We start from the raw sequence: 23,245 nt of genomic DNA on the forward strand, positions 1-23,245 counted from the left end.
TCTTTATACAATTGTGTCTTATTATCCAAAAGTACTGGGCACTTTCACAAAATAAGAGAATAAAATAACAGTGTTCACATAATACATGAACTGAAAATGGATATTTTTCTACCTAGAATTTTAATGTCCACAGTGAGTCAATACATATAAATACCCCGACTTAGAAATTTGAGTTCAGAACACTCATTTGCAAGTTGACCTTTTAGACATCAAAAAGTTTGTTCTGCAAAAAAGAGTATTATATAAATGTTAATTGGGTTCCTCGGTAGCCCACAAAAAACGAAAAAACAAACAAACCAAAAAATCACCTCTCTCTTAATGTAAGGAAATACCCAAAAAGGACCATTACTCTGTGAAAAAAGGCACTCAGTGAAATAGGTATCATTTGGACGTTTCCAGAAATGAAAGTCACGTTTTGAGACAGAGGACACCTGTTGTTCATTTTTTGTTGCCCCTGAGAACTCCACGAACACTGCCTTAGCCAGACAGGTTAGAGACCTCCACCCTCCAGACTCAAATCAAAGAGCAGAGGTCGGATAGAGCTTCTGTTACACTCTTGGGACCTATCAGACCAGGACATCTGACTGGAAAAGTTTGATGAGGCTTCATAAGCTTTGTAATTGCTCCATATTGTATTTGTTATCCTCCAACTTTTTCCTTTTGTGATTGAAGGAACTGTGAAAATGAAGAAAGAGTTTCACTGGAGCGATTACGTCTCCCCTCTCACGGCAGGGTCAGAAGAGACTGAGGAGCAGGTGAAGCTCTGGAGGCCCAGTGAATGGGGCCTTCAGTGGTCTTCATTGAAGATGGAAAAATTGCTGTGCCTCTTGGGCCCATGGCCAGCAAGGATGATGATTCTACCCACCTCATAAAGTTGGAGTGATGATTAAACTGGTTAACATATGATATCCACACTTAGAACAGAGCTTGGTGCATAATTGGGGCTCCATAAAGTTAGTTGAAGTTCCTTAGGAGTAATCATGAGACCTTCAGGGCGGAAATATCTTCCTGATTTCTCCCCCTAAGATAACTGAAATTAATATATACTCACCCTTTAAGCTGACCCAGCAGAACCGTGGCTTCTTACGCTAGAGGAGAGAGAAGGCAAAATGAACTCAAATGTATTGACGTGTCAAGCTCTGTAGTAGGCACTGATATTTGTTAGCTCATTTGTTTTCTACGACCTTACCTCCCGAAAATGCCTCATCTCATCTCTGAAGCTTAGCAGCATCAGTCCTGCTTGGCCCTTGATAGGAACTCAATCTTACGGGAAGGTTATATTGGGTTAGTGGTTAAGTGCAGCTGTGTGGCCATCAGTAAGTTACTGAACCTGTCGGCCTCAATTTCTTCAGCTGACAAATGGGCCTAACTATGGTAACCACTTCATGGAATTCTTGTTACTAGTAAGTGAAACAATATACATGCCTGACATAGTTTATAGCCAGTAAGGGAAGGGTTAGCTATTATTTTCATTATCATCATTCCTACAATTCCAGGAATTGGAAATCATTATTTCCATTTAGAGGAGAGGCAATATGCTCAGAAAAGTTAAATAAATTAATAAAGTCACATAACCATTAGGACGATAAAGCTAGTATTTTACCGCAAATCTGATTTTAGAATCAGGTATTTTTATTTTATTTTTGGTAGTTTTCTTTACTTGAAGCTTCCTTCAGAGAAGACTTACAGGAAGATGTGAGCTCTCTTTGCAATGCTTTAAGGGTAGGCTTACGGATGAGTAGGACTAGACTATCTTTGTTGTTTTCAAAAACAGATCTGTATCCTATGAGTAGAAGCTGCAGAGAAGCTCTTTTGGTCTTATTATAAGGAGAAACGTTTTACGAAAAGTAAAGAAGTTAAAGCAGTTTGCTCTCTTTAAAAGGGTCGTAAATCCTGCTACGTACTTCCTTAACCTCCTAACCTCTCTTGGGATGCAAACATAGCTTACATGACAGCTTGTTGGGGATGTCACAGAAGAGATTCATGTAACTGCCTTCAGGTCACCCTGTTCCCTTGCCTCAGTGAAATCTTGCAGACAAACCTTCTACCACGCCAATACACCCTCTGTCCCCTGTTTCAAGAACAGGTGGACTTCTTGGCCAGCATCTAGGACCAAGAATGACTGAGGCTTCACTGGCATCTCCAGGAAAAGATAAGTCTTTCTCTTTTGCTCATTAGATCATTTTTGCGTATCACTTATCAGATGACTGAGTTATTGTATCCAAATGTCCAAGGATCCTCTAAGTCACGCATAAAAGTCTTTATGGCTCTAGTCTCATCAGCACAGCTGCAGGATCTTTCTTGTCCTGACCGTAGCTTTGACGCTTAACTATTAGGTTGGTGCAAAAGTAATTGCAGTGTTTGCAATTATTTTTAACCTTCTAAACCACAATTATTTTTGCACCAACCTAGAGGAAGGAATCCTCAGATCTCAGGACCAGTGTATTCCTATACTTCGTTCTCTGTCCAACTCCTGCCAAGGATCTCATGGGTGGCTGCTGTGGTGCAGAGAATGCTGCTGGGTCAGACAGGGCTGTCCTCTCTTCCTTGAGTCCCCAGGAAGCTGCACTGTGATCTGGGGCAAGATAAGAGCAGGAAGAGAAGGACCCACTGCACAGCTCAGTATTAATCTTTGTCACTGATACCCCAAAGTGACACTGTTTGAGCCTGGATTCTCACAAAGCTATTACATTAATGTGGCATCTGATTGTTCACAGTGTGTTTTCTAATATTTCCTCTCTTATTCCTCTTCATTCACACAGTATTGTTACAGATTAAAGTATCTGTCAATTATAATTACATTGGATACATATTATAAGAGAAAACCAACAATAGCTTGGTCAAAATAGGATTGTGTTTTTATCTCATTTAGACAGGAAGCCTAGGAGTGCAAGGCTGATCTGGTGGCTCCATTGACATCAGAGACCCAGACTCCTTCTTTCTTTCTGCTTCATCATTTTTAGTGTGTGTTTTGCTTCCTGAAGGTGACCTCATGGTAACCTTATGGTTGCAGGAGTTCTGGCTATCACAGTCTTGCCCTGGCTAGGAGGAGGGGAAAAAGAGAAAAAGTATTATCTCCCAGCTGATGACTTTTGTTTAGAAATTTCCCATTGGCCATGTGCAAGGAACACTAAAAAATGTACTTTGATTTTTTTTTTTTTTAAATCTGGACACAAATCTATCCCTGTTAATATAAGGGTCTCTTAATAAGGAATTACGGGAGAATGTTTATTGAGTAGGAAAACAGTAGTCTTTAACCAAGGAAATCAAGGCTAATTGGGATTAAACGACTTGATCAGGGTAACACAACTAGTTAGTTTCTTATACACGTCCTAAGAAATCTTTATGACACTGCTGTTGCTACACAAACCTCAGAGACATACTGACATCATATTCTATGTAAATGAACCCCTTCTACACCTTACAGTGGTGTACTTCATGACTCTTACCATCATATATGATGATGACCAGTCTCCTTCTGCACTTGGTAAAATTTTGTAATACTGCTTTCCCTACTCTAACCACTTGTGACCTAATATTCATTGCTGCATATTTTACTAAAGAACTTAGGTCACTGTCCATTTGTTGGAAGCCCTTTTTCTATGCAAGGGCAAAACATCCTCTCCAGGTTTCTACACAGCTGGTCAGGGCCTGTCCTCATTAGGAGTAGAAATGGGAAGAGGCCGCCATCTTTTCACTTTTTATAACTAAGTGGGTAAGTCAGGAATTTCACACTGCAGGCTTCAATTTGTATGAAGGAAAGTATATATTAAACATTGGGTTTTAAGATCCACACTTGTCAGGGTGGCCGGTTAGCTCAGGTGGTTAGAATGTGGTGTTCTTAACATGTTTGCCGGTTCCATCTCCACATGGGCCCCTGTGAGCTGCACCCTCCACAACTAGATTGAAACAACTATTTGACTTGGAGCTGATGAGTCCTGGAAAAACACACTTAGAATAAATAAACGTTAAAAAAAAATCCACACTTGTTAATTAGAAGCTATCCGTTTTTGGCATTATAAAGCTTTTGCTAACATCAGTAAAGTAATACTTTGATTTTCAACTGAGTATGAAACCTGTGTGCATGTTCCCTTATTTAGAACCCTAGAGGATTGGAGGAAACAGCTAAGAATACCACTTTACTATAAATAAAAGGAACTAAGTTTGGAGTCTCATTTTTTAAAATTAATTATTGTATTTTATGACTGTATATCATAATAGAACATTTTAAAAGTAAAAGTAAATAAATATATGCCTGAAACAGTTACTATTCTTCTCTTTTCCAAAAGAAGAATTTAAAAAAAAAGAATTTAAGAGGGCAAATACTGGTTAATAAAGATTTGGGTTAGGTGGGTTCAGTTATTGTAGGTTTCACTGCATTAGGTCATAAATGCAATAAGCTGGGATCTTGCTTTCCTGGTAGACTAGAACACGGGTATACTTTTCTAAGTATAGAATTCTATTTGTGAAGATGAGATCACTGCAGTCCAAAGTCAGGAAACGAGGAGACCAGCAATCTTCCTCAAGTCATCTTGGGGTCTTTCAGTAAACTGAAAGTAACTGAGTGAGAAAGGAATCTCCCAAAGAGGCCAGGGGAGTGCCACCAGCCCACCACTACAGAGAAGTTCAAAGCAAGCCACACACTGAAAAAAATGCTCAACCACAGGGCGGATGTGCTACTTTTCACACCCAAGTCATTTACTTGAAAAGCAAAGGCAGTAAATTCTTGAAGTCTACACTATGTTAGAGTTACTCCAACAGAAAGGAGATGATAAAGAAACACTTAGCTTTCCCTTCCACTGTTGTCCTTGCTCACTTGTTTTTCCCAAGCAAATTCTTTAAACGGCATTTCCTTACTTTTCAATAGGAAACTATAAAATTAAGACAATCATTTTTAACCATTACAGGTATTCATTTGACTAATATGCTCACTATTCTGTCTACTGTGAAAATAAGAAGTATTCCCTGGGAAGTAAGTGCAAATCCCACAAATGACAAAAGTATTAATTTTTGTCATTTACCAAAGTCTTACATACCACTAAGACTTTAATTCTAATAGTGTAAAATAAATGAGTAACGAGAGATTTTAAAAAGAATTACACTGTGCTTCAAAAAGCCAAAGTAGTATAATGAGACAATTAAGTAACAAAAACCAGAACTATCCAAATGACCTTTGGTATGTTGATGTCATCAAGAGTTCACTGTGTCTCCTTACTCATTGCCTAAGAATTAACGTAGAAACATCTTTAAGGTCATCCCAAACCTGCATCTTGTTTAGAAAGGGTAGATGTTTGCTAAATTATTGACCCGGTTTGAATAAGGCTTAAAACCTACTCAAAATATTTCTGTTGCAAGCAAATTCAAATGAGCTGGCACTGGAAAAAAAGCTGTCTGGGCCGGGTGTTTGGGGTATAAACTATCACCGGACAGTTTTAGCACCATTCGACTCCTTCCACAACCACACCGATGGGAATGGAAACTCTATACATTCAGTTAAATGAATCTGCGTGCTGGAGCAGTATGCAAATAATGGAACAGAGGCCCCCAGCTTAGGTCTCTTGCATTTCCCACACTCTTCTCTGAACTCCTGTCTCACTTATGGTCAATACCACACAACTTACTGCTTAGTCATATGGTGCTCTGTTGTTTGGGCCTCCAAGCAGGTTGGAAGCTCCAGATGCAACAGGGACCATTGTTCTATTTATCATGTAACTCCCACAGTGCCTTTCACAGGAGTGGCCGTGCTTGTATGCATTCATTCATCCATTCATTCAACAATGTATACTGCAAGCCCATTATGTGCCAGAATCCATTCTGCATATATGCTGAGGGTGTGAACTGTACAAGGTCTCTACTCCTGTAGAGCTTACATTTGAATGAGATGAGATGGCAAACAAAGGAGAAAAACACCCCAGGTGACAAACATGATAGAAAGACTTAAAATAGGGTAATATGATAGAGAGGAACTGGACAGCTACACTGAATTGAGTGGTAAAAGACCTCTCCGAGAAGGTGGTCTCTAGGCCTAATGATAAACTGAATTGGCATGTACAAAGTAACCAGCAGAAGCCCTGTGTGGCCAGAGAACAGGGAGACAGGAGTATGATATGAAATGAGGTGGGAGAATAGCAGGGAAGGATTGTTAGGGTTTCGGAACCCACAGTTTGGCATGTGGATTTTATTCTAAATGAAGCACAGAGTTTTACCCGGAAATATTACATGATCTGATCTACAGTTTTAAAAGTTTGCTCTAGCTATTGTACATTATGCAGCAGAAAATGAAACAGGAAGAGTAATTAGGTTATTGTAATAATCCATGAGAAAGATGATGTTACTTGAATGAGGGCAGAATGAACAGAAATGGAGAAATATAGATGGAGGAGATATTTTTATGGGTATCATCAAGAGGATTTTCTGATAAATCAGGTGTGGGGGAATGATGAAAAGAATGAAATCAAGTATTACTCAGATTTTTGGCTTAACCAACTGAATAAATGCTGATGACCTTTATTGAATAGATGAGGAATAGGTGTGTAGGAGATGAGGGTAGAAAAGGAATCAAGAGTTCTCTTCAGTTTGAGATGCTAATTGAAGACATCCACATTGAAAGGTCAGTTAGGCAGTTGAACATAGAGTTCATGACAAAGGTCACGGTCAAGTTATAGATCTGGGACTCATCAGTCTACGCATGGTACTTAAAACCATAGGACTGGATGAGATCACCCCAATAGTTAGGTAGAGAAGCTAAGAGGCCTGTTTACAGGCTGAGGTCCCTTCCTGTTTATATTAGTTATTAGCAGAGGAACAGGCAAAACAGATAAGAGGGCAGGGCAATGGGTTTTTACGACATTGATATCAAAAGGTAAAGAATGAGTATCATATTCCCTTCCCCCTTTTAGCATGAAAGGACACTGATTAATAAGCGATGGTTTGCTATCTTCACCAAGACATTCAACAAGAGAAACTCTGATCAAAGTCACTGAGTACTGGAAGAATGAACATTATATATTCATTGGATTTCTGTTTTAGTAAATACATGCATATGTTTCTCATCTTTCACAAATTGGACTGTGAATAATGATCACATTATTATTAAACAGAAAATTGAAATGACATCTGCCCAAGAAAGACTGTTCTGTAATTGTCTTGAACTATGAAATACAAGAAAATAAAAACTCACTGGAATCTTAATGTGTTCCCTTGAATAAATTTTATTTGTAATAAATATAAGAAAGTCAGAGAAGATTTGATGGGGTAGGGTAATGGAGTGTTTTTTCTATGAGGGAAAGTAAAAGGCTTATTTTTAAAAAGCTTATTTTCTAACTACATAATATAACATACTGTGGTTATTTAAAAAGCAAATATAAAACTAAAGCCTTGACAACACCCTTCAGTCTCAGACTTGTTCCTAGAAGTAACCATTTTACCAGTTTTGTGTAAATTCCTTGAGTCTTTTACCCGCGTGTGTGTATTTGTGCACATGTGTGCGTGTGTATATGTGTGCACACACATATGTGTACGTGTGTGAGCATGTGTGTAGTAGGTGCTGCCCTGCCCAGGTCCCCTTTGCTGGGCTGCTTGAGTTAATTGATAGTAACTCAGAGCTTCCTCTTTCTCTGGAGAATTGCCCTTGGCCAAACCGGAGCTAGAACTACTCCCCCATACATCGGGGGATAGGAGCAGTCCGCACTTGGTCAATAATGGACTGACACAGGGATAAAAAATGGCCTCAACGTGGGACCCACTCTGGTGCAATGTGTGCTCCAGAGCACCCTGCTGAGTCCAACTGAGCTGGTCTCCACCCAGGACCACATTCTAGTTTTGCCTTCTTGCCCTGTCCTACCCTGCTTCTTTCACTCACCTTCTCCTGAGAGCACTTTCCCAATAATCTCTCTAATAAGAATCACCATCTCAGGCTCTGCTTCTATGGAATCCAACTAAGAGAGTGTATTTCTATATACCCATATCTGTGTGTCAGAGCAAGTTTTACATAAAGGTTAACATAATGTCCATATCATTAGATAGTTTTCTTAAGTAATAATTTTCTCGAAAAGCTTTTTATCAATATGCATAAATGTATTCTATTGTTTTAAACTGCAGTACCACATTACATTGTAGGGAAAAAGAGATAGTTTATCAAAATTAAAAAACATTCCAATGCGGTAAACGAATGTCATCATTGTTGGTTACATTTCCTTGATTACCAGAAGTAGAGTCATCTTGCATGTTTACGGTCCATTTGTAACTCCTCTGTGAATTTTCATATCCTTTGCCTATTTTGCAATTGGATTGTTTGTCTTTTCTTTATATTTTATCATTTGTTCTTTATAAATTCTGAATAGTGTCCATTTGTCTTTGGAATGTTGCAAATACTTTTTTCTAGTTATCATTCTTAATGTTTTGTTTTTTAAAAAAATGGTCTTTTGTATTATTCAGAAGTTTGGTAATTTGTTGAAAAAAATTATATTTTATTCTTAATGCATTTACATATTTACTTTAAACAATCACTCCACCACAAAATTATAAATATATCCACCTGTATTTTCTTCTAATATTTTACAGTTTTTAGAGTTATGCATTTAATCCATGTGGATTTTTTTATGAATGGCATTCGATGTTGATATAGTTTTATTGTATTTTCTATAACAGATAACTAATTGTCCCATGTAGACAGAGGCTCATTCCTGACTCTCAACCCTATTCCATTTATCGTTTTGGTTTTTTCCTTACTGGAATACAGTATGATTTTTATTATGATAAGTTTGTTAAATATTTTGATTCCTAATAGGGTATCATCTCCTTTTATGTTCTTTTGTTGTTGTTTTTAATTTTCTTGCCTATTCTTGTGCATTTATTTTTCCATATTAATTTTTAGAATTAACATATAAAATCCCATGAAATTTATTTTTAGGATTTTGATTGGGATTGTGTTGAAATCACGATGTAATTTTGGTAGCTGTGACATCTTTCAAATACTGAGTTTTCCCATGCTCAAACATTGTATATGTTTATTTATTTTTAATATATCAGATCTCCTTTGTAGTCTTCAGTAAATTTGTATTAATTTTTCCCATAAATGTCTTGCATATTCCTCATTGGATTTATTTCTAGATATGCCATTTTTTTTCTGCAATTGCAAATTAATTTTTTTTAATTTGTCACTGCTGGTATTTTTAAAAGCTGGTTATTTTTATGTTGATCCACACCCCTTCTTAATCTCTCCAATTAGTTCTAATAATTTTTTATTGGTTCTCTTGGAATTTCTACATAAACTATCATACATGTTACGTAAATAACAATGTCTGTGTCTTTCTTGATAACAATTACGTTTCTTGCGTATTTTTATTTTGGTATTACATTATACAGTCCTCAAGTACAGTATTAGCAGTAACTGTCATACAAGGCATCTTGACATTGTTTCTAACTAATAGAAATGCTTCTAGTGTGATATCATTAGCTTCTAATGTGACATCATTGAGCACAATGCTAATTGCAGGTTTTCAATGTACTCTATAAAAATTCTCTTTTGTTTCAAGTTTGCTCAGTAGTTTTTGCTTGCAAAAGTTGAGCAAGTGTTGAACTTCAACAAATATTTGTTCAATAGTGATTAAAATGGCTTTCCTCCTTTCATTGAGTTAATGTAAGGAATTTCACTAGTAAATTGTTTTTTGACAAAAGAGTTCATATAATTTATTAATCCATCAGCAATTTTTTTCAAGATCTTAACATGGCATTTATGGTCTTTTTAAGTGGTTACCCAAAATATTGTGTTCCCCAAATGTTAAATAATTACCTAACCCTGTAGGTATTATGGATCATTACCTGCCTTTTCTTCTTTACTGTCTTACAGGAATTTTCCAAATCCCCCCTTTGGAATGAACACAAAGTTTATTATAGGAAATGTTTTCCCTGCACGCAAGTAATTAGAAGAAAGAGCTCAAGTGAGTTAACATTTTAACTTAAAATTTTTATTTTTAAACCTCCTATCAATTTGTTTAAAAGAAATTTTGTAAATTCTATTCACTGATTTAAGTAAAATTAATGAGTAACAAGACCTAGAAACAGCATAAACATTTTATTTAGAGTACTGAAGACAGACAGCACAAGAGAATTAATTTAAAGATCAGTTAGAAATCTGCATTCTCAGCTTAGCCTCTAGAAGTGAACACTACTGATACCTGGCAAACGATTTCCAATTTCATCCAAATGTGTTGGTGTCTGAAGTATCATTGTTTAGACATCTGCCAGCCAAACTTTCGCATTCTTTTATTTCCCAGTCAGTCTTTTCTTCTTTCATTTCAAATCTTTTTCCTGAGAAACACTTCCTTACTTCCTGAAATGCATCTTTTAGACATTTACTTAAGCGTGGTCCACTTAGGGTGATAAACTCTCTCAGCTTTTCTGGAAAATGTCTTTGTTTCAGCTTTCTTCTAAAAATATGGCTTTGCTTTCTTTCTTGTAGCACTATTTCTTCTGGCTTCTACTGTTGCTCTTGAAAAGTCATCAGTAAGTCTAATAGTTGATTATTTATAAGTAATTTGCCTTTTCTATTTGCCTTTAAGATATTTAAACATTAGAACACTCATGTCTCAGGCCTTAGGCCCCTTCTTTTGTCACCCCCTCTCCTTAAGTAGACCCCTCTCCAGTCTCAGCCAGTCTCATGACCATAAATACCACTTACATATTGGTGACTCCAAAGATTTTATCTCCAACCCTGACCTCTCTCACCACCTACAGACTGGCACACCCAACTTTTTATTGAAGAGCTTCTCCCTCCTTAGGCATCTCAAACACAACATGCCCAAATCTGATCACATGATTTTCACCCCTTTCTCCAAACATGTTTCTGCAACAGTCTTCCCCACCTAAGTAAATGGCAACATTATTTTTCCATTATCTTAAGACAAAAAATATTCACCATCCTTAGACCCGACATTTAGCGTTTCAGAAATTATGTCGGCTCTACATTCAAAATTGATACAAAATCCAATCACTTCTTGCCACCCCCGTTGCTCTAGCTAATCATCATCTTTTGCTTGGCTTGTTACAATCGCTTCCTAGGTGTTCGCCCTACTTTTATGCTTGACCTCCCTCCAATTAGCTTATTATCAATGTAGTAACCAGAATGATGCTGTTATCTGTGAATCAGATAATATCACTTATTTACTTAAAAACGCCTCCAGTGGTTTTCTTTTTGGCTCTGAGTAAAAGACAAAAATCATTCAATGGTCTATAAGACTCTTACGTGATGTGGCCAACTCTACGTTTCTGATTTTCTCTCTTATTTCTCTTCCCCTAATCATTCAGCTCTAACAACACTGATGTCCTTGCTTATCCTCCAACACACAAAGCATATTGATTCCTCCGGGCCTTTGCCATGCATTTGTCTCTCACATAGTCACATAGCTCACTCCCTTACTTCTTGCAGGCCTTTGCTCAGTTTTCGGGTTCTCAGAAAGACTGTTCCTGATAACTATATTTATAATTACAACTACTACCTCTCCAGCACTCCCTACCTTTTTTTCCTCTCCTGCATATTTTGCATAGTGTTTAGACATACTATCAGACATACTATATATTTTAATTATTTTTTTTTATTTAATGCCTAACGCCCTCCCACACACACACACTATACGCACACTAGAATATAAACTCCATGCAGGCAAGGTTTTGTCTCGTTTTCCCTTCTGTCCCTTCATTGTTGTATCCCTAATGCTATAAAATTGACTGGCACATACAGTAGTCCCACCCCTTATCGTTGGGGATATGGTCCAAGACACCTAGTGGATGCCTGAAACTGTGGATATTACCAAACACTAATATGTAGCACTAATATGTCAGAAATGTAGCAGCAGCTTCTTCATTGGCAGACACAGCCTCTCTAGTAAGTTTATATAGAGTCAGTCCAAACCTATTCCTGAATCTGTGTAACCATCCTTTACTTGCAGTAAAAGGCTTAGTGTCACTCATTTCAGGGTATCCCTTGCTGAAGTCTCAGTATAGGCTTAGTGCTTTCTGCCACAACACGTTGTCATCAATCTGAACATGTTTTCTGTTCATGTCTTCCACCCACCAGGTTAATGCCATTTTCCTCTTAATTAAGCACTTACCAGCCACTGAGGCCATAACTTTTGCAGTTTGAGATGTGACATCAAAACTAACATGAATTTCTTTTTCTTTCCTCACAATTTCATAACTAGAAGATTCTTTCTTACTATAGGTCTTAGCACTGCAATACTGACTGGACAGTCGATCTGATAACCGACATGGCTAAGTGACTAATGGGTGGGGAGCTCATGCAGCGTGGAGAGACTGGACAAAGGGCTGATTTGCATCCCAGGGGGAACGGAGCAGGACGGCATGAGATTTCATCATGTTACTCATAATGAGGTGCAACCTAAAACTCAAGAATTGTTTATTTCTGGAATTTTTCATTTAAAGTTTGGGACCACAGTTGACTGCCAGTAACTGACACCCTGGAAAATGAAACCAAGGATAAGGGGGGACTACTATAGTAATTACCCAGTTCAGTATTTGTTTAATGAATGAATGAATGAATGAATGAATGAATGAATGGTTTTCTGCAGTTTCTCTATAATTTCTCCAATTACGAATTTTTAAAAGTTAATCTTTTTGCAAATTACTGAATGCAAATCTATTTTATCAAGATTACCAGATGATTCATATAAACATTAAAATTTAGAAGCATTTCTCGAATATATATTCCTGTGAGTAGAATTCCTGGGTTGTGAAATATGCACAGCTTTACAAAATAATGCTGAATTGCTTTTCCAAGTGATTATGCTACTTCCACCAATAAAGTGTTAACATACATTCTCTGTAACACTTTGTACTATGAGACTTCTTAGTTTTTCTCAAATTAGTAGATGTAAAATAATATCTCACACTGGTCCTAACTTGCCTTTTCAGATTACTGATGAGGTAAAACATCCATTTTTTTTTCCATAGGTTTATTCACCACAAATATGCCTTCTTTTGTAAAATGCCTACTTTTTCCTTGTGCTTATTTGCTAAGTGAGTAGTTATTTCCTTTTCAATTTTAGTGCTTAATATATTTGAGACACTAAGGCTTTCTTGTTGATACTGTAGTTAGCAGATTTTCCCCAGCTACAATCTACCCTTTCACCTTCTTGTGGACTCTTTGATAAACAGAAATTCTTAATTTTAATGTAGTCAGATATATCATTCCCTTCTGTAATATCTAGTGCTTTTATTTTAGAAATTTAAGATTTAAGAAATTCTTCCATACTGCACAGTGATAAACGTTTGTCATATATTTTCTTCTAAAATCTTAAAGCATTGTTTTTCACCTTTAAGCTCTTGATTCATCTGGAAAAGAATTTTATGTATCATGTGTGCTAGGAATCCAGTTTCTTATTTAAATAATTGCCTCCATTGTTTAAACAGCCTCTCCTCTCCCAGTTATCTGAAATACCAATTCTATAATATATCAAGTTTCCATATATATTTGGTTTGTTGGTGGAATGTCTGCCATTGGTCTTTCTTTGCCATGCGCAAATACCACAATGTCTTAATTATTACATATTTATAAGTGATGATATCTTATAACTCACCTAGTTGTTGTTCTTCAGTAATGTTTTGGTTTTCCTTGGCTCTAACTTGCCATATTTATTTTAGAATCTGTTTGTCAAGATCTATTTAAAAAAAAAAAAATCTGTGAGATATTGACCGGAATTTCATTAACAGACTAATTTGGAAAAAAAAAAAACCTGACATATTTAAAGTAGAGAGTCTTCTTGTCTATAAATATTTGAAAACACAGGATGTCTCTCCAATTATCTTGGTCTTTTCCATATGTTTCAATGTACAGTTTTAGAACTTTCTCAAACAAGCTTTATGCATCCTTTTGTAATAAAATTTCAGATGGGCTTCATACCTCTGACTTTCACTTGCTTGCCTTTCCTGTCCATTAATATCCGATCAATCTTCGTAAAGTGAGTTTCACTACATTAACCCCAGACTCACAAATCTGTGGGAATGACCTCGTGCCTACGGAATCCAATACAGACTTTTCAGGCTGAGATTTTTTTTTGAACAGTTCTGTTTACCCCGCCAACATCAAGTCTTGCTTGGACTCCCCTGCCTTTGTTTGTTTAGGGCACAAATACAGTGTAGCAGTGAAGAGCACATTTCGGTAATAGAATCCAAACAAAATGAGCGTCAAGCTGCTGAGAATGCCGAAAATGGTCACTCCCTTGCTTAGCATTTGACTCAGAAAAATAAAATTGGTTAGTGAAGCCTTAACACTATTTTCTTTTTAGCAATAACACAGTGTAGTCACCCTCTATGTTGATGAGATGATATAGATGTGGCACATTATATGAAATTGTGTATGACACGAGAGACAGTCAGTCTGACAGTGATATGTCCCAGGAAATCTGTCCATATGTAACAGGAATTCCCACCAGAGGCAAAAACTGAACCCAGGGAAAGAGAGTCGACAAGAACTGAAGGCCCTGGTCTTCTATTTATGGTGGCCCACCCACGAGAGAAGGAACCCTGAGCCACAAGGCAGGGAGGCAACGCAGACTAGGACCAAGGAAGAAGCCTAAGTCTGCACTCTGGGCTCACTTAACATGAGATGACATCAATTTGTGACTCACAGTCTATGGCAACATGCAGGGCTCGTCTCTGACACAGAGATACACTAATACAGTGGATACAGGGTCTGGTTAGTGAAGGAGAAAGATCCTTCTCCTTGGATAATGATGTTACTTCAGTTTGATATTTAAGGTGCTACTAGTGGAGGGGAGTGAAAACTTGTAGGAGGATCATTTGTTCATTTGCTTGTTCTCTGTTTAAGAGGAAAGAGCCTGGAGCATGTTTGGAGGGTCACAGGAATGACCTGTAGAGGATCCTGAGTGATCCAGAGATGGGTGCATGCACATAGACCAGAGCATGAGCCCTAAACAGAAGGGAAGAAACCTCATTGTCACAAGGGCTAATTAAGCATCACTTCGTAAATCAATCTCACTACTGATCAAGAATTGCAGTAGCATTATACAGTGGTGGCATTCTATCCTGGGCCCAGATGAGGACAATTTCTCTTATTTGCCTGGAAGTCAGGAGAGTAAAACTCAAACTGACATGGATTCCTGTTCCTTAAATGATAACTGAAATCCACATTAAAAAACAGGAATTTCATATGATTTCTGCAAAAGTGTCGGTAAACAGAGTCCAAATCAATGGCCCAACCCCAACAACCGGGGTTCGGGATTTCCCTCTGCACCTTACTTTGACCATTTAGCAGTAACTCAAAACCTCAACCAAAAAAAATTTTTTTCAGTTGTTTGTAAGAAATCCCACCAAGACTGTTTTTCTTCATATTTTACCTGGCCTTCATAACATTATTTCAATGACGGTAGCTCAGTGGCAATAGCTAGGGTGGTGGTTGGTAATTTTTCCCTCTTGCAACTTAAGGCTAAAGCACTGTGGTGGGACCCACTAAAAAGTTTGCTTCCTGTCAGTGAACAGCTTGCTATAAGCAACCCTTTCTCTGGGCTGCCAGGGCCTGTGGTCTGAACTGTGTGACTCTAACATTCAATTACGGTAACATGTCTATTTAATAACTGACATTTCCAGTAAACTTGTTGTGAATTCAATAAGCCTTGAGGCCAATTAGAAGTTTCAGAGGATCCTAAGAAATATCTTATTGACAAATAATTTACACTCCTCTGATTTATTCTGACCAAAAGTATGAAGGTTTCTCCTTGGAGCTGCTTTAGACATAGCTAAGAAAGATACGCTAAGACTTCGGTGTTCAAACCCTGGGAGTTAAGGAACTTAAAACTTTATTTGTTGGGCGAAAAATATTTTCAGCTGCTGAGTTCAGGTCTGAAGAAGCACCTGAGAAGTCCTTTTAGGTTTTCCATGGTCTGATGACAAGAACACATCCTCTTACGCTTATCCTCACTTGAACCGAACTGCAATGGTTTCTAGCAACACTGTGCCATCCAGTCATCAGCATAGCTCACAGGCAACAGAATTCTAGTCGTTCAGTTAATGTAATCAACGGGATTTGCTTCTTCAGGAACTAATGTTAAGTTTTTCTACAAACTTATCAGGTGCTAGATATAGGCACTCAACTACTTAACAAAAGAATTACAAGTACTTATTTTATAAATTCTGAGTTTTCTTGGATAAGAAGTTGGAATCACTTTTCTCTTCTTTTAAAAATCTTTAAGGGAAAATTTGTCTCTTCTCCTTCTTCCAGTTTTGATGGCATAAAGGCCAATGCATAAAGATTAAAATCAGAACTACCCACAGAAACCCATGGATCTCGGCTTCAAAAAGTCAAGTGTCAAGCTGGAAGACTGGGTTGGGGGAATTCAACACATGCTCATACATTTTTCTATTCTTCACCAGAGATATAGATCTAACAACTTTAAATGAAAATGTCCTCAAGATGCATAAAATTGTGTGGGTAAATCTGTGGAGTTTAAATACTGCTTTCATCTGATCAGTTGGGAGTCACATATTATATTACAAATCACTTCACAGTTCACTGTCAAATATATTGTTTCATTTTATGCTCAAACATCCCAGTTAAGTAAGCAAGACACGTATTTCCAACCCCATCGCACAGACCGAAAAAAATTTTGGAGAGTTTAGACCAGGGGTGTCCAAACTTTTTTCAACGTTTTTCACCAAGGGCCATATGCGGTAAAATACACACACAGCCGGGCCACTCCCTCGAGGTGAAGTACGTATTGCCTCACCTGGTTTATTTAAGTAAACTAAATATATTTTTGGAATTTGCTGTGGCCAATTAAAAATGGATTGCGGACCGCAGTTGGCCCGCAGGCCGCAGTTTTGACACCCCTGGTTTAGACCAAGGTCAGACCATTAATAAGGAAGGAATAAGGAGTAGATTGCAGGATTTAGTGTCTCTGACTATACCAAAGATGATAGATGAATCTTAGGGCATTAATATATAATATGCAAAAACATGAAACATCTCTTCAGTGAACGATCTTTTGTGTAAAGAATCACCTATCTCTTATGTCTGAAAAGAACAGCCTGAATAGGCCTATGCTGTATGTGGCTGAACCGCTATACTCAGTCCACCTTGTAGTATAGAGTTTCAGCCCCTACACTACACTAAAATTGTTCTCAACAAAGTTTATGACCACCTGTTATTGCCCAGTTCAATCAACACTTTTCTGAACTAGCTACTTGAACTCTTGGTGCTATTTTTCATTCACAAAATTCCCGTCTTCCTTGACTTTTTCCTTGGCACGATACTCTGTGTTTTCTTAATCTAGGAAGCCTGGGGCAATTGAAAAATCATTGGATTTGGAATATTATAATTCCAGCTCTGCCACTTACTAGATTGGGGTCTTGGGAAAATTGACCTTAACAAGCTTCAATAAAAATAATTAATATTACCAACAAGACAGTTTTGGGATCATAGATAAAACATAAAAGCATCTAGTGCCGTACCAATGAAGTAACTCAATGAATGGAGTCTCCTTCTCAACTGGTTTTTGTTGGACAACTTCAGTGACCACACAGATATCAATAATATCAGGGTTCTGATATATTTCAAACCTCTGCTCTTCTCACTTCGTATAGCAGTGCTGTCCAGTAAGACTTTCTATGATAATGGAAATGTTCTATAATCTGTGCTTGTCCAATATGGTAGCCACAAGTCACGTGCAGTCTTGAAATGTGGCTACAGACAAACTGAATTTTCAATTTTACTGAATTTTAATTAACTCATAATTAAATTTGAATAATCACATGTGACTAGTGGCTACTGTATTGAACAGAGCGGCTGTATACTTTCTCTTGGTACCTCATAACCAATCCATGACTTTAGCCACCACCCATACAGAGAAGATATATTTCAGCCTTGATTTCCACCTGCCTATTAGCCATAACTGGACATCTCACAGATGCTTGTAATTTATCATTTAACAAAACTCATCATGTTTTCCTTCAAACTTGCTCCCTCTCCTAGGCAGTGTATGCCAATGAAACAAAAAATGCTAATTAGTAAAACATGAAAACATATGAAAGTATAAAGATCACTGGTAAATATATAGTTAAATTCAGAATACTCCAATATTGTAATGGTGGAGGGTAAATCCCTTGTAACTTTAGTACAGGGGGTAAAATACAAAAATACAAAATACAAAAATAATTGACATGCAGATGTTCGCTCAACATCTGCAAATTGATTTGATACGGTGTTTGTTATACCACATTAACAAAATGAAGCATAAAAATCATATGATTATTTCAATAAACACAGAGAAAGCATTTGAAAAAATTCAGTATCTTTTCATAATAAAAACATTCAACAAGTTAGGTAAAAATGGAATGTACCTCAACATAATAAAAGTCAGATATGACAGGCCTACAGCTAACGTCATATTCTATGGTGAAAAGTTGAAAGCTTTCTTTTTTTCTAATATCAGGGACAAAACAAAGATACCCATTCTCACCACTTTTATTCAACATAGCCTCCTAGCCAGGGCAATTTGGCAATCAATAAATAGAAATAAAAAGCATCCAAATTGGAAAGAAAGAAGTAAAATTGTCTCTTTGCAGATGACATGATATTATATATACAAAATCCTAACAACAAAAATTGTACAATATAAGGAAAAGTAGACAGAAACACAATAGTCATGAGTATCATTGACTTATCTCAGTCCTTGATAACTCAAAAGAACCAAAAATAAGAAAAGATATAGAGTATTTAATAACATAATTAAGAAGATAGATCTTACCATTAAAGAATATATCATTTTGTCAATCACCTTTAACCATTTACAAAATTTGGCCATATAGTATTAGAGTATATATTAGTTTCCTAGGGCTGTCATAACAAAGTACTACAAACTGGGTGGCTTAAAACAACAGAAGTTTATTCTTTCACAGTTCCAGAAGCTAAAAGTCCAAAATCAAATGTCAGCAAGGCCATGCTTTCTCTGAAAGCTCTAGAGGAGGATCTTTTCTTGCCTCTTCCTAACTTGGTGGTTGCCAGCAATCATCAGGGTTCCTTGGCTTGTAGATGTATCATTTAAACCTCTTCCTCCATTGTCACATGGTGTTCTTCCTGTGTGTCTCTCTATCCCGATTTCCCTCTTCTTATAAGAACACCAGTCATTGGATTAGGCCCACCTTAATCTAGCATGACCTTGTTTCAACTTGATTATATCTTCAAAGACTCTATTTCCAAGAAAGGTCACATAGACAGATACCAGAGGGTAAAATGTCAACATATCTTTTGGGAGTACATAAGTCAACTCTCAACAGGCCACACAGGAAACCTCAATACCAAAGGCAGGACTAGTATAGATCATATTATTTGATCACTATCCAGTAAAATTAGAAATTAATAACAAAAATAGAAAAGAAATATTTGCCATATGAAAATTTTAGAATATCTCTCAACTCATGAGGAACTCAACATGAAAATTAAATCCAATACTTCAGAATACCTTAAAAATAATGATAAATAAAAGTTTAATGTATCTATAACTCAGAGAAAAATTCATAGCCTAAAACACAAAAATTACTTGATGAAAAAAAAAGGAATCTAGAAAGAAACCTCAAAATATGCTAAGGAAAGTAGAAGAAAGCAAATACTGAAGACAAAAATCTAAAAGTAATGAATCAGAAACCAGAAAAGACATGGGGCTAATAAATACATAAAAAGCTGGTTCTCTGAAATATGAATAAACATTAAAATATATAAAGCACGCATAACCTAGTTAGAGTGGGAGAAAATAAAATTGAGAAATACCCAGTCACAGAATAGAATCGTAAGATAATTTGGTCAACTTTGTACATATAAATTCACCGACAAAGAACTGGATGATTTTTAAGAAACTAAAAAGTTCTTGATCCTAGAAGAGAGTTACAATCAAACAAATCAATTGCTGTGGCAAAGTATTGAGAACTTCCAAAGTATACCCTTTAAAAGTCACTAAGAACATATCGTTTTATGGATAAATTCTATAATAGTTTTAAGAAGCAAGTGACTTGAATATCATTTAAACTGTTCCAGACCCCAGAGAAGAAAAGCTTCCAAACAATTTCTGTAAAATCATAAAAAAGATGAAAACACATCTAACAAAAATGGTACAAAAAATTAGAGGTAATGTTACTTAATGGTTCTTCTGCATAGAAGGAAAATTGCAGTAGTAGTGAACATTGGAAAATATTCAGCAGCATATTAAAAGAGTAATTTATCCCAAAAAGTGATTATCATTATTATAACCCTAAAGTTCTAAACGTCTTTGAATCTAGGAAAGAATAGTACTACTCCACAACCCCACACCACCATATTTTTTATGAGTGCACATTGATGGTGGAATCAAACTGTGGTTACTCCACTGTGGTCCAATCTCCATGAGAGAAGTTGCCACATCATTACTGTATTTGTTCTCAGCGTCATACTATTAACCAAACTTTTTGACGGGTGCCCTGTTACGGAATAGCTAAGATCATTGCTCAGGAATCAGTGCTACCGGGGGTCAAAGCCTGACTCTACCATTATTATCTGTGCAACCTCAGGCATATCATGACCTACTCAACCTCCTGAGACATGTTCTTTCTCCCTTCCATGAGAATTATGTTTTTGGTAACTCTGGGCAACTTTTCCTCATCCACTATTCACACTGAATTGATGATTAAAACATAAGAGTTTCTATTTTAGCTTGGGACTTTATTTCCTGTATTGAGACAAGGAAGAATATACGTATTTTTAATAGGATAAAAGGAAATAATTAATTCTTCTCTTCTAGCTACCTCTCCTTCCACCTTCCTCATTTCTTCTTGCTTCTTTCTGTCTCTATCTCTGTGTGTGTCTCTCTGTCTCTTTCTTTCTCTGTGTCTCTTTCTTACACACACACACACACACACACACACACACACACACACACATACTATCCTAAGTAATATATATGTGTCGTTTTTCAAGGTGCCTTGCTGGAACAAAATTATTTTTAGAGATAAATTAAGCCATATTCAATGCCTAGATTCAACAGGATCTAGAATTGGTGGAAACTAAGCAAGCATCTGAGGCTAGCTAACCTACTAAGGTGATTTACAGAAGTATTTCTATTAAGACCTTGAGCTCCCTCCTTAAAAGTAACAGATAACCTTGGGATGTGCAAATTTAGAAATGGCAAGATGAAAATCTCATACACGGAAATTTTTCTAATTTCCTATTAGAGCCCCAGGTACAAATATTATATCAAATGTTCTCCCACATATGAATTTAAGGCAGGACTTTAACCTTAGAATATATGGCATTCCCATGAGCCTAATATATTTTTGTGTGTTGAGGTAAAATAATATTTATGGATTAAATTTTTTAAATAAATTATGTTGTAGTTGAAGACCATGGAATATTCAACGAAAAACTGTAAAAAAAACTTTCATTGAAAGAAATCTTGAAATACTAAAGAAATGAATCAAATAGACATTTAAAAATGTTTATGGAAGGCAAAAGAAAAGACAAAAGAAACTCGAATTTGTGCCAATAATAATAATAATGCCCAACATTTATTTAAGCACATTACATAGATTATCTAATTTGATCTTTATAATAAGTCTGTGTTGGGGTAAATAAGCTTAGCATCCACAATGTACAGGCATGGAAACTGAGACTGAGAAGAGTTAAAAACTCATCTGAAGTCACCCATCTGGGAAATGGTGAGACTGGGACTCAACTCTTGCATACTTATTCCAGACAGAACTTGTGAGTGCAGGTTTGGATTCCTGAGTTGGGAGAAATGTTCATCCATCTACATCATAGAAAACATGGAGTCTGTCAAGCTTAAGCTTCCTCATCGTTGCCATATCGTCCTTTAATGTAGCTATATATGTGCTCATTTATCATATATGTATCTCCGTCTCCACTTCTGTCCATCAGTCTAACCCTTGAACATGTGTTCTTGTCTCATCTTTACTTGATATATCTCCACAACCTCTCTTGTTCCTCTATTTTCATTGTCTTCCTCTCCGCAATGACTCTTTCCCTTAAATTATAAACTGTGAAAGCCACTGCCATTATCGGGGAAACAGGTCTCTCTTTCTAGTGACTGTATAGTTTCTTGCATTCTATTTATAGCCAAACTTAATGAAATAATAGCCTGTATTCATTTTTTTCTGCTTTCTAACTACCCATTCACCCTCATCCCTTTTATCTGCTCCAGCCTTCACAGACCCTCTAAAACTGCTCTTAAAATCTAATATTACTTTCTATTTGCCTGCATAGTCCAATAAACTTCAGGCCTTATTTCACTTGACACTAAGATACTTGACATCAATGTCAACTCCTTCTTTCTTGATATCCTCGTATCTCTTGACTTCAGTAATACCTCTTTCTTCCCTTCTCTGTCTACTTAGCTGGCCATTCTTCTCAAATATTGGAGTCCCTAGGGTTCTATTCTTGAATTTCTCTTCCTACTCAGTGTGTTCTCTATGGACGATCTCTTTCTTATGGTAGCCCCAGGTCTGAATTTTAACGGCATCTGGCCTCACCACCACAATGTTCCAAGAACTACTCAAACAACACAGTCCAAACTGAAACAGTTGCCCCACGCCCACCCCACCCTTAATTTCCAGGCATTCCTTTTGGTTTAATTATGTCACAGGAAAGTCAACCTTGATTCTTTCCTCTCTTTTACTCCCTAGCTCTTATTCGTCATGAAATCTTTGCTAATCTCAATTTCTAGATATCTTTGAAACTCATGCACCTTTTTCTCCTCATTGTCACATTTTACTTTAGGGCTGTACCTGGACTATTGCTACAGCTTATAGTTTATTTTCCTGAACTGTATCACACTTGTTAAACCAACTCTGCGTATGATCTCCAGAGTGATACTGCTAACATACAAATCTGATCACGTGTAGTAGGCTAAATAATGGCTTCCCCAAAGATGCCCAAATCCTAATCTCTGAAACCTGTGCTTTTGTTACTTTACAAGGTAAAGGGACTTTGCAGATGTAATTGAATTAAGGATCTTGATATGGAGAGATTCCCCTTTATTCCTGCATGGATCCAATGTAATCACAAGGATCCCTTGTAAGAGGAAGGTAAGAGGGTCAAAGTGTGTTCTAGAAGATGTAACAACGGAAACAAGAGGTTGCAGTGATGTGAGGAGAGGTCATGAACCAAGGAATGAAGGTGGACTCTAGAAACTGAAAAAAGCAAAGAAACAGTTTCTTCCTTAGAACTTCC

This window comes from Rhinolophus ferrumequinum, chromosome 10 (assembly GCF_004115265.2).
Source record: "Rhinolophus ferrumequinum isolate MPI-CBG mRhiFer1 chromosome 10, mRhiFer1_v1.p, whole genome shotgun sequence".
NCBI lineage: Eukaryota > Metazoa > Chordata > Mammalia > Chiroptera > Rhinolophidae > Rhinolophus > Rhinolophus ferrumequinum.